The sequence below is a fragment of the Phoca vitulina genome, unplaced genomic scaffold (genome assembly GCF_004348235.1).
Source record: "Phoca vitulina isolate PV1807 unplaced genomic scaffold, GSC_HSeal_1.0 scaffold8, whole genome shotgun sequence".
NCBI classification, from domain to species: domain Eukaryota; kingdom Metazoa; phylum Chordata; class Mammalia; order Carnivora; family Phocidae; genus Phoca; species Phoca vitulina.
Genome location: NW_022589711.1, coordinates 40867695 through 40882228, shown reverse-complemented (window position 1 = coordinate 40882228; position 14534 = coordinate 40867695).

Genomic DNA, 14534 nt, shown 5'->3' with positions numbered 1-14534 from the left:
ATACAGATCAGAGATACTAGTCAAATGCCAGTAAATCCTAGGCTCTCTATATAATTGCAAAATGAGATGAAGACAGATAACTTGGATTGATATCATCCATCCCAGTTTTTGTCAAGAAAATGTCTTTGCTCTACCTCCTCTTACCCTCACTGTCCAGCATGACTGCTGTTTTCCAAGTGTCTTCTCCAGGCCAGATGAGAGGAACATGAAGGCAGCTGACCAACTGCTTCAGCACTCTAGTCCAGATTCTGGCTTCCTCTTGGCTGCGTGTTGTGTTCCTATTTCCTCCTTGCCTTCCAAGCTCTTATTTGCAGACTGTCTCCCCCTGTGTACAGCCACTGGCCTTTTGGACTTTAGAATCTCTCTTAGTCTGCTTTATGTAAGTGTATGCACCTGAGACCTCAGTGTCTGCCTGTGACTTTGTTTACCCAGGTCCTATTGCTTGGTAAGGGTTCTATTTTCTTTTCCTCTGTTCCCTGGTCTCAGCATCTCTCAGATCCCCTAGGTCCTCTACTGCTAATAACCTGTCAAGAGAGTTTTAAAGGAACTCAGGGGTGAAATTATGGAGTCATTGGCATAAATATGCAAGCTGCCATAAGTGGGCCACTCTGCTATGTGATCACCAGGGAAGCTTCCAAGCATGAGTGAAAAGGGTTCCCTGGAGACCAGAGAGTTACAGACCAGTGAATCGAATTCTTTGTTGGGCAGACTGGTGGGATTTGTAACAAAGGATTATTCCATTGATCACTGAAGCCAGCACTTCTGAGACTTATAATGGCAGAGTAGACTGAACAGGTACAACCTGGGAGTTGAAAGTACACCCTGAGCATAAATTGAGGAAATCCGCTGCAAGAACAAAATGTGTTTTAATTTTTGTATTTTTATCTGATGTGTTCATGTGAACCTTGCCTTCTCCTCCATGATAATATTTGCTTTAGGAGACAAATACTGTTTTGGACTCCAGTTCCTAAAAAAAAAAAAATGATGTAGCATCGGCTGTTAGCAGCACAAATCTGAGAAATTAACATAAAATAACATAAAACATAAAAATAAGAAACCTTGAATTCATACATATAGAGAAGGGATGGGGTTTTCAGTAGCTTAGAGTAGAGGTCAGCCATACACAGAGGTAGAAGAAGGATTGGATGGTTTTTAAATTCTGCTCTTGCCTTTCCTCCATGCTGAGTTGGGCAGTCATTGCTGATTCCATCATCTCAGCAACAGCTCAGGCTACCTGGTATTGGAAAGTAATATCAATCAATATAAAAGGTCTGCTGGGGTAGGTAGCTGATGACCGGTGGCATGGTTGACTGGTTGCTTTCAGGCATTACTCTTGCATCCCATTCTTTCCAAACTCTCAGGACCTACGGATAATTACTAAAGAGCCTGCCCCCTTCTGGTGCTGCTTTTTTCTAGTAGTTAAAAAATGAATACCTAATTAGTAAAAGTGGCAGCAAATGGAAGCAGTAAATGCCTCTTTTGATGTAATCCTCCCCGGTACTCATCCCTTCACACAAACTAGAGACTGGATATCGGTGCTTCTTTACACATTACCTGATATAGTAGCTGATATACTCAGGGGAGTATAAAATAACTGGGCTTTTGAGAAGGCAAACTACAAAAAAGAAAGAAACTACATATGCTATGGAGAATTACTGGAACTAATAAATTAAGAATGAATTAAGAATTTACAATAAGCAAAATAATATGCTCAATGAGCTGTAAAAGAATATGAAACAGGACAACTCACACAAAGAATTAAGCAGAAATATATCTGAAAAAAAATAGTAGAAATCAAGAACACAATAGTTGAGATAAACAACAGGATGGATACAGCTGAAAAAGAATGGGTAAGCCAGAAGTTTAGATTGAGGAAATCTCTTAGTTGATGGCAGACAAGAATAAAGACATAGAAAAATTAATAGAAAAGTTAGAGCAGAAATAGTAGATAAGGATAATAAGTCCCAGGAAGAGAAAAAAAAAAGTTTTAAAATTCTCACTAGTTATTTGACAACATTTTTCCTCCAAATCTTGTAGTAAAGTTGGTGTCTCAGAAACATGTACTACATTCATCCTACAGATTCATATACTGCCTTTACTACGGAAATATCAGGGGGAAGGATTTATTAATTCCACTCTATGGGCGTCTGTATATACATTGATGGGGGAGCCATAGCATGTAAATGAACACTTAAACAAGAAGAAACCAGAAAATATGCTTCATTTTGACTTAAAATTTTTGCCAGAGACTTACACAAAGTGTGCCTCTGCAAACGTGTGTGCGTGTGTGCATGCACGCGCGTGCACGCACACACACACACAGAACTTATCATTTTGATGTTGGTGATGTTGCTAATGCCTGGGAGATTCATAGGAGAAGAAATGAGGAAGTCAGCATACCAAAATATAAGAAAAAATCTGGTCATATCTTTGGTTCTAGGATTGTTAAAGACATTTTTAGGTATTTCATGATTTACCCTCATGAATATTTTTAATAACTTTCTTGGGGGTTTTCAACAAAACCTCCAGATTTGCTAATACATTGAGGACTTTCCAATACTAAAATTCCTAATGGATGTGCTAAGGAGTTGGGCAGATTGGTAGAGTCATGTAACTTGATTTCTTGGTCATATCAGACAAATCTCAGACCAAAGCATGCATCAATGTTAACATATTTTTTCCTTATGTTTATGGACTGTATTATCCTAGAAAATCCGGGAAGCTTACAATTACTTGAGGAAGGAGGTAAGTATAACAGAGAGCCCATGACATGAGGAAAGATATAAACAAAATATATTTTTATAATATGAAAAACCTAGGGCTAAAATAAACTATTTTTTTCAAGTTCATTCATTAGAGTTAATAAATCCATGAAAAGTTTATATGGATGTGTTTACTAGATTTCAAAATGCCAAGCTTAGAGGGATCCTCTGAATTTATACACAAATTATGCAATGGTTAATTTTTTGTGTCAACTTGGCTAGGCTGTGGTGCCCCATCGTTTGGTCAAACACTAGTCTAAATAGTGCTGTGAAGGTAGATATGATTGACATTTACCATTAGCTGACTTTAAATAAAGCACTGTCAATGATGTGAGTGGACCTCATCCAATTACTTGAAGGCCTTAAAAGCAAAATTTGAGATTTCCCTGAGAAGAAGGAATTCTATCACAAGGTTAACATAGAAATCCTGCTTGCATCTCCAGCTTCCTGGCTTGCCCTACAAATTTTAGACTTGCCAGCCTCCACAATTGTGTGAGCCAGTTCCTTAAAATAAATCTCCCTTTCCATATATGTGTCCTGTTGGTTCTATTTCTTTGAAGACCCCTCACTGATACAGCTTACAAATTCAGGGAATCTCTGGATAAAGAGGCACTACTCAAATTCTTTTTTTTAAATTTTTTAAATTAATTAATTAATTTGAGAGAGAGAGTGCACATGCATGTGCAGGGGGAGAGGCAGAGGGGGAAGGAGAGGGACAAGCAGACTCTGCCCTGAGTGTGCATGGGGGCTTGATCTCAGGACCCTGAGATCATGACCCAAGATGAAGCCAAGAGTTGGATGCTTAACTGACTGAACCACCCAGGCACCCCTACAAAATTCAATTTCTATAAATCTAATTTATAGGTGAAAGATAGATTTAGATCTATTCAAGTCCTATCACTTTTTTTTTTTTTTAAAGATTTTATTTATTTTTTTGAGAGAGAGCACATGAGAGGGGGGAGGGTCAGAGGGAGAAGCAAACACCCTGCCGAGCAGGGAGCCCGATGCGGGACTTGATCCAGGGACTCCAGGATCATGACCTGAGCCGAAGGCAGTCGCTTAACCAACTGAGCCACCCAGGCGCCCCCAAGTCCTATCACTTTGACCTTATAAATATCTCCCGAACACAACCAATTTCATTACTTCCATGTCAAAGCAATTCAAACTACTTTTTTCCCAAATGGATGAGTAAAATAGCTTCATAACTACTTCACTGCCTTCTGCTCTGCATCATTATGCCTCTACCCTTTTGTCAAATGACCCATGATGAATTGTAGTGCTATCCAATGCCAATCATATTTACAACCCACTCCTTTGAAGGGTGTGTGTGGTCTGGCCTTATCTGTTTTTCCAGGTTCATCTCACTCTAGGCTTCCCCACTGTACCCTGCTTGGTTCTAGCCACACAGATCTCTTCTAGTCTTTTATTCTTGTGATATTTTGTCCCACTAGGAAGCCTTTACAATGTTGTGAAGGTAAAGTACTTTTCTGTGTCTTTTGTGTCTGGGAAGACTTTCACCCATTCTTTAGAGAGGCTCTATTGTCACTTCTTTAAGGAAGCTCTCCCTGACCTTGACCAGGTCTAATCCCATTATTAATAGTTTTCATTATTAATGGCTAATTACCACTCAAGTTTATGTTTGATTATGGTATAATATGACTAATGTCTGTGTATTCTACTAGATTGCAAGCCCCACAAGGACAGGGATCATGACTTTTTTTTTTTCTTCTAATCTTTCATTCCCAGGGCATGGGACCAGGCTTGACAAATAACTACTCAGTTAATATTTGATGAATAAAATGTTTTATGGATTCAGGTATCATCCATTTAGAATGATAGAAAGTAGAGATATTTGGGGTTACATCTTAAATACCTGAGTTTGGCAAAATATATTCTGCTGAAATTTATGTCAATATTTAGATTAATTAGATCAAGGAGAAAATATATCCTTTGATTCCATTTTATGCAATAAATTATAAATGTAAGTGTCAAGCATGTGATGCCCTGAATCTAGGTAAGCTTTAACTTGATTTTTGCTGTGAAAAGGTTATGTCGTTTTAGATTATGCTTAGCAGAATATATTCATATATGTATTATGAATTCTTGCTTGGCAATCAGTAGAGAAAGGAAGAAGCAACTTAAATCAATTAGGGAGCCGCTGATTCACAAAACGTAAGAGTTTAATGGAAACTTTGGCCAGCACATTAAATGTTATTAAGTGCATGGTAGTGGCATGCTTTGTGGATTAGCTGAGTTGGTTAGATTGAAAGATACAATGGGGGAAAATACAAATCAAGCAGGAACAAATACATACGAAAAGCTGGAAGTTTCTGTTGTTCAGGTGGCTCAATAATTTTTAAGGAATGAATGATAGCAAATAAAAAATAATATCCTGTTGTTATAGACAAAATTTATAAAATGTCTGATAGTAAATCTGATTTATTTGGCTATATATATAATTAATTTAATAATATGATATTAAATTATAAAGTTCCTATAAAGATCTTCACACTCACCTTCCCACTTCCTCTAAAGGGGAGGTACCTAGTCACCCAAAGGGGTGATCATCAGGAGCATTTTCAGTGATTAGTGAATTTACTGCTTCCATAAAGAAAAGAAAAGTTAGCTCTGATCATAGAAAATAATCTCTCTTCTTAAACCTTAACCTACATGTCTGTAATTTTCATCCTTTGGCCTAGTTTTGGATCTGCATCGGATAAATTTAGCATCTTCCCCACATGTCTTCACCTCTTTCATTAAATAAGAGAGTTGCCATGCAGTCTTAGTCCTTAGTCTAAACAGTCTCAGATCATTAACAATTACAAGCCTTCTTTTTATTTATTTATTTATTTGACACAAAGAGAGAGAGAGAGAGAGCAAGCACAAGCAGGGAGAACAGCAGGCAGGGGAGAAGCAGGCTCCCCACTGAGCAAGGAGCCAGATGTGAGGCTCAATCCCAGAACCCTGGGATCATGATCTGAGCCAAAGTCAGCTGCTTAACTGACTGAGCCACCCAGGTGCCCCCATTCCAAGCTTTCTTGATAATTGTCCTTTCCCCTATTGTCTCCTACTTTGTAAAATTTCTTCCTTAAATATGTTAATAAGAACTGAATGTAAGACCTGTATTTACTCTGGCAAGGACAAAATGCAAATGCAGTTGGACTATTCAGCTGATCTGGAGATTGCACTCCTGTTAAAATTGTATTTTATATGATTATATAGTACATTAATAATAATTATATATAATAAATATAAATATATAATAAATATATAATAAAAACAATTATAGCATAAATATATGTACATATATTTATATACACACACACACACACACACACACACACACATATATTTTTGGCCATAGTTATAGACAGATCAGGTGAATTTGCATCCAATTGAGATCCCAGGCCTTTACCCATGATTTGCCATTGGACTCTTTTTCTTTCCCTGTGCTTATAAAATTGACTTTTTAAAGTTTTTATGCAAAGCTATTCATTTATTCACATTAAAAAATCTCATCAATTGCAACTCACTTTTTTCTAGAAATTATGATATCTCTACATCTTCATTTAAAGTTATGTAGTTTATTGATGACTCCTAGATTTGTGCATGGGAAGATTGATAAGTATGTCATTTGTATCTTAACCCAAGATTGTGATAAAATGCTGATTAGGACAGAGCAAAAGTGTTGGAGAACGAATTCTCCCCTTTGGTCTGTAATTATCATTTATCCACATTCTATGTGTAACTGTTCAAGTAGTTGGGAATCTATGTAACTGTACCATCTTTCAGGTCATATTTCTCCATGATTTCTCCAAGAATGCTAAGAAAAACTTTTCCAAACTCTATTGACATTTAATAATAAAGATTCTTTTATTTTTTTTAAAGATTTATTTATTTATTTGAGAGAGTGGGGGGAGAGGCAGAAGGAGAGGAAGAGAGAGTCTCAGGCAGACTCCATGCTAAGTGCAGAGCTGGATCTCATGACCTGGAGATCACACCTGAGCCAAAACCAAGAGTTGGACGCTTAACTGACTGTGCCACCCAGGCACCCCAATAAAGTTTCTTTTAAAAAGTGATTATGGAAGTACAGAGAACCCTGTGCAACTATAGCTGGATGATTCCACAGGGAGTTCACACAGGATTTGGTCTTTTTCTCTGTCATTGATCTGCTTTTTCTGGCATGTCCTAACTCTGATGCAGGTTGTCTTCAACAGATGTGGGGTTATATATACAAACCTCCAGTAGTGATCCATACATAGCAGGTAAAGGGAGCACTCTTTCAGTTGCCAGAATTTTCAGTTTCTCTCCTAATCTGTGTTCATTCCTGAACCAATCACTGTGACCAGAGGGATGTGACTCTCTCCTGTGTGATAAAGCCAATATAAAATAATTATGCCTATAATGAAAGCCAGAGATATAGCACCTTATCTAACTGTGTGAAATTAAATATGTTTTTGCTTATTATATCCAATCAAAGCAAGTTTGTTTTCAAGTAACGATCATAAATTATATTTTTGTCATCACTTTTCCCCTTCCCTTTTTCACTTTTTTGGGGAAACTTTTATCATGGAAAATTTCAAACTTACACAAAAATAGGTAGAGTAGTATAATGAACTCCATGGACCATCACCCAGACTTACTAATTATCAACTATAGCTAATCTCACCAAATTACTCCTTCAATATTATTTTGAAGATAATCTCAGACATACTATTACTTAATTTGTAAATATACTAGTGAGTATCTCTAAACCATAAGGACTCTTAAAGAAACCATAAAACTAACTCAACTAAAAATACTTTTCAATAATTTCTTAATATCAGCAATTATCTATCAGTGTTCCAATTTCCAATTCTCTAAAAAATGTTCTAATTTGTTAGAATATTTATATATATGTATGTATGTATTTTTTAGAATATATATATGTATATATTTTTTTAGAATCCAAATAAGATCCAAATGCTATGACTGAATGATGACTTTTAAATCTCTTCATCTTTAGGCTTCCTTCTTTCTAGGTTTCCTTCCATTCCTTCCTCTTCTTTTTTCACTCTACTCTGTTATATATATAATGTATTCTTTTGGCTTTTGTTTAAGTTTATAATTTCTTTTTTAAAAAGACTTATTTAGGGCTCCTGGGTGGCTCAGTCGGTTAAGCGTCTGCCTTTGGCTCAGGTCATGATCCCAGGGTCCTGGGATCGAGTCCCACATCGGGCTCCCTCCTTGGGGGGAAGCCTGCTTCTCCCTCTCCCACTCCAGCTGCTTGTGTTCCTGCTCTCGCTATGTCTATCTCTGTCAAATATATTAATTAAAAAAAAAATCTAAAGAAAAAAAATAAAAAAACTTATTTATTGGGGCGCCTGGGTGGCTCAGTTGGTTCAGCATCTGCCTTCAGCTCAGGTCATGATCTGGGGGTCCTGGGATTGAGTCCCACAGAGCAGGGAGCCTGCTTCTCCCTCTGCTTCTGTCTCTCTCTCTCTGTCTCTCATGAATAAATAAATAAAATCTTTTAAAAAAAGATTTATCTAATTCTTTTAGAGAGAGAGCGCATGAGCAGGAGGGGCAGCGGGAGAGGATGAAGGAGAGAGAATCCCAAGCAAACTCCAGGCTGAGCGTGGAGACTGATGTGGGGCTCAAATTTAGGACCCTGAGATCACGACCTGAGCCAAAACCAAGAGTTGGATACTTAACTGACTGCACCACCCAGGTGCCCCATGTTTGTAATTTCTATATTAAGAAACGGAGTCATTTTTCTGGAGCATTCCCCACCCTCCAGATTTTGCTGATTGTATCCTCTTGGTGGAATTAACCATTTCTTATTTCCTGCAAATTGGTAGTTTAACCAAGGGGCTTGATCAGATTGAGTGTCAATGTAATCAGCTATGACTATTTTATTACCAATGTTGTCTTCTTCCATTAGGAGGCACATAATACCTGATTGTTAGCAGTCCCTGATATTCACTGTCTAGATCAATAATTGATCCATTTAGATAGGATGATATTTTATTTTTATGATTCCTTCTTCATTTATTACCCAGAGTATTTCTACAAAAACACACTTCCCTTTATCTTGACTTGGTTATCCTGTGGTATAATTGTATGGAAAAGTTAACATGATATCTGATTCTTTTCTTTTATTCTCCAGTTTTCAAACAATGAATTGAATCATTAGCACGGTGACCAATTAGTTTTGTAAAACTTTTTTTTTTTTACTATTATTTGAACTAATAGTTCGAAATATATTTGGTATGTCTCAGTTTGTTTCAGTTTTTATTTTAATTGATGCTCAAATTTCCCCATTTTTGATAATGGGAGCCTTTTCAAATTGGCTCTTGGGTTATTCTGACCCCAACTTAACAGGTTTTGATATTATTTTCTGGCATGTCAAAATGTTCCAGACTCATACAGAAATGAATCAACCCATTCTCTAAGGAGTCCTGGTTCCTTTAAGTGTGAAATGGTGTATAAAGTTTACACTGTGAACAATAGGAGTGCATATTGCTACTGGTTTGGACATTATTTCAAGTATTTTCAGTGAAGGGAACTAGGATGCATTTTTTAAAGACAAAATATATCATGAGTTTATTTTGCTACTTCCATGAGTTTCAAAGTAAGGAGAACAAGATTTTTACTTGAATTCTTTCATCTATATTGCCTTTATCCCATAGCAGAAATTACAGTTCTCAGTGATGATGCTGGAAATGATGGGATATCCAACAATTACTCACTTACATCATTCCCCTAATACACAGATGCAATAATCAATTATACTACTACAAATAATACAGATTAGTTAAAACAGTTTTAGACCCTATTTGCACTTTTTTTCCCCTCTAGGATATATTCTAGTAGCCATGTAAATTTGAACTAGTGTTTTAAAGTATCTTGGAATAATTCATCCAACTGAATACATATTTAGGTTCATTTATTTCATGTTTAATTGAAGGTATTGATGTATAATTTTAATATTGTTAATATTCTTTGGGGGAAATATTGACACAGTACCAAAGTCAAGTTTTAAAAGGGTATACTCAAAGAATTCAAGCTTCTTTCCCTGTTCCCTTCATTCTATTCTATCTCTTCTCCTATATAACCACTAAAAACAGTAATGATCTATTCTTCCATTATTTGTTTTTTAATTTCTCTTGAGTATACTTTTTGGTGTTCAGGAAGGTTGCATCTTTGTACTAATGTTTACTTTTATACTAACACCTTTCTATGATATTTTAAGTTTCTTTAAAAAATTTTTATTTTATTTAGTTATTTTCTATTGGTTCCTACTATTAGCAATATTGGAGTAACTGTAACCACTTCTTCCCATCAATTCTTTCTCAACAAGTATCTGACCTAAAATAATATTATTTTGTACTAGATAGAAGCTATAAGACAATAAAGAAGTCTAATTCTACTTTCACATTTTCTCCCCTTTATCTTCCCAGTTTTGATTGTTGTATTTTACCTACATTATCAGAACGCAAAACTGTTATATACTTTATTCTTTCCCTTATAACTATCATGTAGTTTTAATTCAATTCTACAGGCTATGTATTTACCTGGAGAGTTGTTCCGTAGTTTCACAATTATTGAATTGTAGTGTTTACCGTAGTGTCTTCTTCTTCTTTCCATTTTCCAGAATCTGATTTTTATTTTACATAATGTCCAGGATTTATAGTTATACTTAGCAAGTGGAACACGGGAAAAGCATGTCTTCTTTTTCCCAGAAGTCAGATATTTAGGCCTTCAAAAATATTTTTATGTTATTTTTAAATTTTGAAACAACCTCAATCTTACATTAAGTTCGAGTACACAGACTTCTTTTATTTTTTTTTACCTGGATTGTTTGATGATAAGAGGTTCTGTTATCCTCAGATACTTCAGTGTTTATTTTTATAAGCAAGGACACTGATATATGAATCCTGAGACAACTCAGATTTCAATGCTTATCCCAATTAATGTCTTTTATAATAATAAGTTTCTGGGTCAAAAACCACATATTATATTTAGTTGTTATACCTCTTTAGTCCACCTCAATCGTGAAAGTTTTCTCAGACTTGCCCCCCATCCTGCTCACTGTGCGTGTTGGCTTATCATGGATCTGTCTGTTCTTGACCTTGTCTTTCCTCCTCTCCTCGGAGTCAGTGGTGGGTTCCACTGATTCTTGTTCCGCTGATGACTTCTTCTGAGGAGTCCCATCACCCGCAACTTAAATGAACAAACTTACATGCCATTTTCTGAGTGAAGACGTCAAGGTTTTTAATTTAAAGAATGTGTACAGTTATATTTTTTTATATACCTGTTCTTCCATTCATTTATACTTAAGTTATGGCATAGACTGATATACACCAGTCTTGAGGAAATCTCTCTTTCCATGCTGCACCTGGGGGGCAAGCCATGAGAGCTGCAGTTCCCTGAGACAGGTGGTGCTTGAGGCCAGAGATGGTGGTGGAAAGGTGGGAACTCGTTCGGCTGGATTTCTGTTGTGAATGCCCAGTGCATTTGGGGCATCTGCTGGGAGTTCCGGAAATAACCTTATGTAGTACTCCAAATATCCCCATATTTAAAAACAATTTTCATTCTATTTGTTTTTAAAACTTTATTCTTGCAAATTAACAATTTTATCAGTGATCTGAAAGGTCACAAAGTAAGAAGACTAACTTCTCAAGCACAAGCATCTGTAGATTAAGATGCTTTCTATTAGACTGTCATGTGCTGGTGTATCTCTGTATATATTATTTGATATCCAGAGAATCTAAAGAGTTCGTCTACTGTTTTAATGAGATTTAATGGCTTTTGACAGTGGGTTTAATTTGTAAACTGCTTGAAGACTGTGACATTCGGGCACAGGCCTGGCTGGTCGGCTGGGCCTCCTCTGGGCTCTGGGCGCGGGCCTGGGCCTCTCTGGAGTGGAGACCTGTGGGGAAGCCTGTCCTCGCTGGCCAGCTGTGGGTCCACCTTCTAACTAGCTCAGTCCTTTCCGTAGCGGAACACTGTGAAACCTTCCATGTCTTTCCAGAAGCTGCAGATTCCAGCCCTCCCAGTTCCTCGTGAGCACACGAAAGCTGGGTCTCATCCCAGAGCACCAGGGTCTCTGAGCGGCCTTAGTCATCAGGAGCAGACTGTAATCACAGGGCGGGGGAGGGAGGGAAGGCGGGAAAACCTGTATTTTGTGTAACTCAGACACTGGTGAAATGGCCACCGCCATCACAAGCTATGCATTTTCTCAATGTTTCCAGTGAGCTTGATGTCTTGCTTGGAAAGTGGATGTGTGTCTGTGTTTGTCATGACAACTTACCAGCAGAAATCCTCATTCCTTTGCTACAGATTTACCAAAAATTGTCAGTCTTTTCAATTAGGAGTTTCTTTAAATGTATAATATTTTAGAAAAAAAAATTAATAAACAGTTGATCTCGTGGGGAAAAAAAAAGGTAACACTTGTGAAGATCATGGATATTATTACATTATTTTGTGGGATAACCCTCAATTTGGTATCTTCTGATGCTAATTCATGGTTAGATTCAGGTGTGTATTTTGGGTAAAAATATTACGAAAGTGACTTTGTGTCCTCTTTACCTCCTATTAGATGACCCATGATTCAAATATTTCACATAATTGGTGGTGTTTTCTTTGATTACTTGATAAGGTTGATTTATGCCAGACTTTTCCACTGTAAATTACTCTTTTCCCTTTGTAATTAATAAATACTGGGGGGAGGGATGTACTTTGGAACTATATAAATACCCTGATCCTCATCAGACTTTCAACATATTCCTTATTTATAGCAGTATGGATTCATGGATTCCTGTTTTGTGTAATGGGTTGTAGTTTGTTAACATCATTGTTTATTTTGATGTTCTAATTATCTGCTATTATTGAGAGCTCCTTCAAGTTGGCTTTGACATGTTCTCATCATAATTTAAACACCGTATTACTTTCTAGTACAACAAGGTATTCCTGGCTTATTTTGTACTCTCCTTACTCCAACCTTGGAATCAGCCATTTCTCCAAGGATCCTTGGCTTCTTTTAATGGATAATGGTATTTAGCAACCAAGATCTGAGTGCTAAGTGTGCTCATTACTTTTGGGATGTCACTGTCCCTAGCCTGTCTTGGTGAACAGAACTAGGTAATATGTATACACATGTGCATATTTACATATGTATTTGTTTCTATAACTATCTATATCAAAAACCACAGACTTTTACCAATGCCTCCAATTCCATCCCGGTACTATAAGATTCACTTTATTTTTCTCCATTAAGTATTTGTAACTCTCTTCTCTGACTCTGAGAAATCAGACAGCCCTTATTCTTAATATATTTACTTATTTTTTCATTTTATGCATATATAACCAAAGTCTATTACTGCTGCTTCCTCTCCTACCCAATGTGGGCTATCTTTATTTGTCCCTACTCTACATGGAGCTATCTTGTTATGAGGAGGCCCTTTTTATTCTGCCTGTGCTTGAATTCCCTGTGCTAAGCCATTTGCCAAACCCTTCATGTGTACATTACTCAACACACTCAGGCTCTAAAATATCATGCTGGGCCCTGCTTTCCCTTCCATATGGATGTCATTTTCACTCTCCTCAGGCTATGACATCTCAATCTATACCACTGCTTTTTCCTCTTCTTACCACTGTGCAGATGCCTACCTGGCTGGGTTCTACCTAATGCTTTTTGGAGTGAGTTGTTCAGGTAGGGAAGAGAAGTTAAAGGAAGAAAAGGAGAAAGTGGAAAACTGACAGACCATTTTTAAAAGAAGTGTTTCTTATATTGCCATCATGCAGATCCTCCTTGTTGACATTTGACATATGCCAATTTTATGTGGAATATAACTTGAGGATTTTCGGCACATCTTTTTGTTAGATATGATGCAGTGAATTTTGGAGTTGTAAATATAGTTTCCTATAAAAACATCAGCTGAAAAACATTACACTGACACATACACACACACACACACATATATATATATATGTAATTTTTTTCTTATAAAGTTTGAGTATTAAAAACCAAATGGTCTTCTACTAGAAAAATAAAATATTAACTAGGGAGACATTCTACCATTGCCTGATTAGCAAATATAATCAAACAGCATATTAAAATAATAATACTCCTTGACCAAGTAGAACCTTATTCCAAATATATTAGGATGGGTCAATATTAGGAAATTTATTTATTAATCATCATGTTAATAGATTTTAAGAGAAAACTTTTATCATCTTAGATGATGGAAAGATATTTGATAAAATATGTTCCTGACAGAAATCACTTTTTAAAATAGAAATACATTTATCTCAAACCAAAAACCAGCATGATGGTTATTGGTGAAATGCTAGAAACATTTCTAATAAATCAGGAATAAGGCAAGGATGCCCATCAAATCTAATTATTAAGCTTTCTTCTCAGGTAATAGGAATGCAACTAGACTAGAAAATGAAGCAGAATATATACAAATAAAAAATATAAGGATGTAATTATTTACAGTTGTTATAATTGTCTATTTGAAAATCCAAAATAATTAACCAAAAAGGCTATAAGTAAAAAAGAATTCAATAAGATTTCATAAAATAATATGCCAGAATCTGTTGCCTTCATATAGATAAACAAAGCCAGTAAGAAAAATAAAAAGACCCTGTTTATAATAGCAACAACAAAAATAAAATTATAGGAATAAATTTAATAATAAATGTCCAAGAAGAAAAATATATAACACATTACTGACAGTTGTAAAAAATAATTGAAACATATGAGGAAACCTGTCTTCTTTTTGC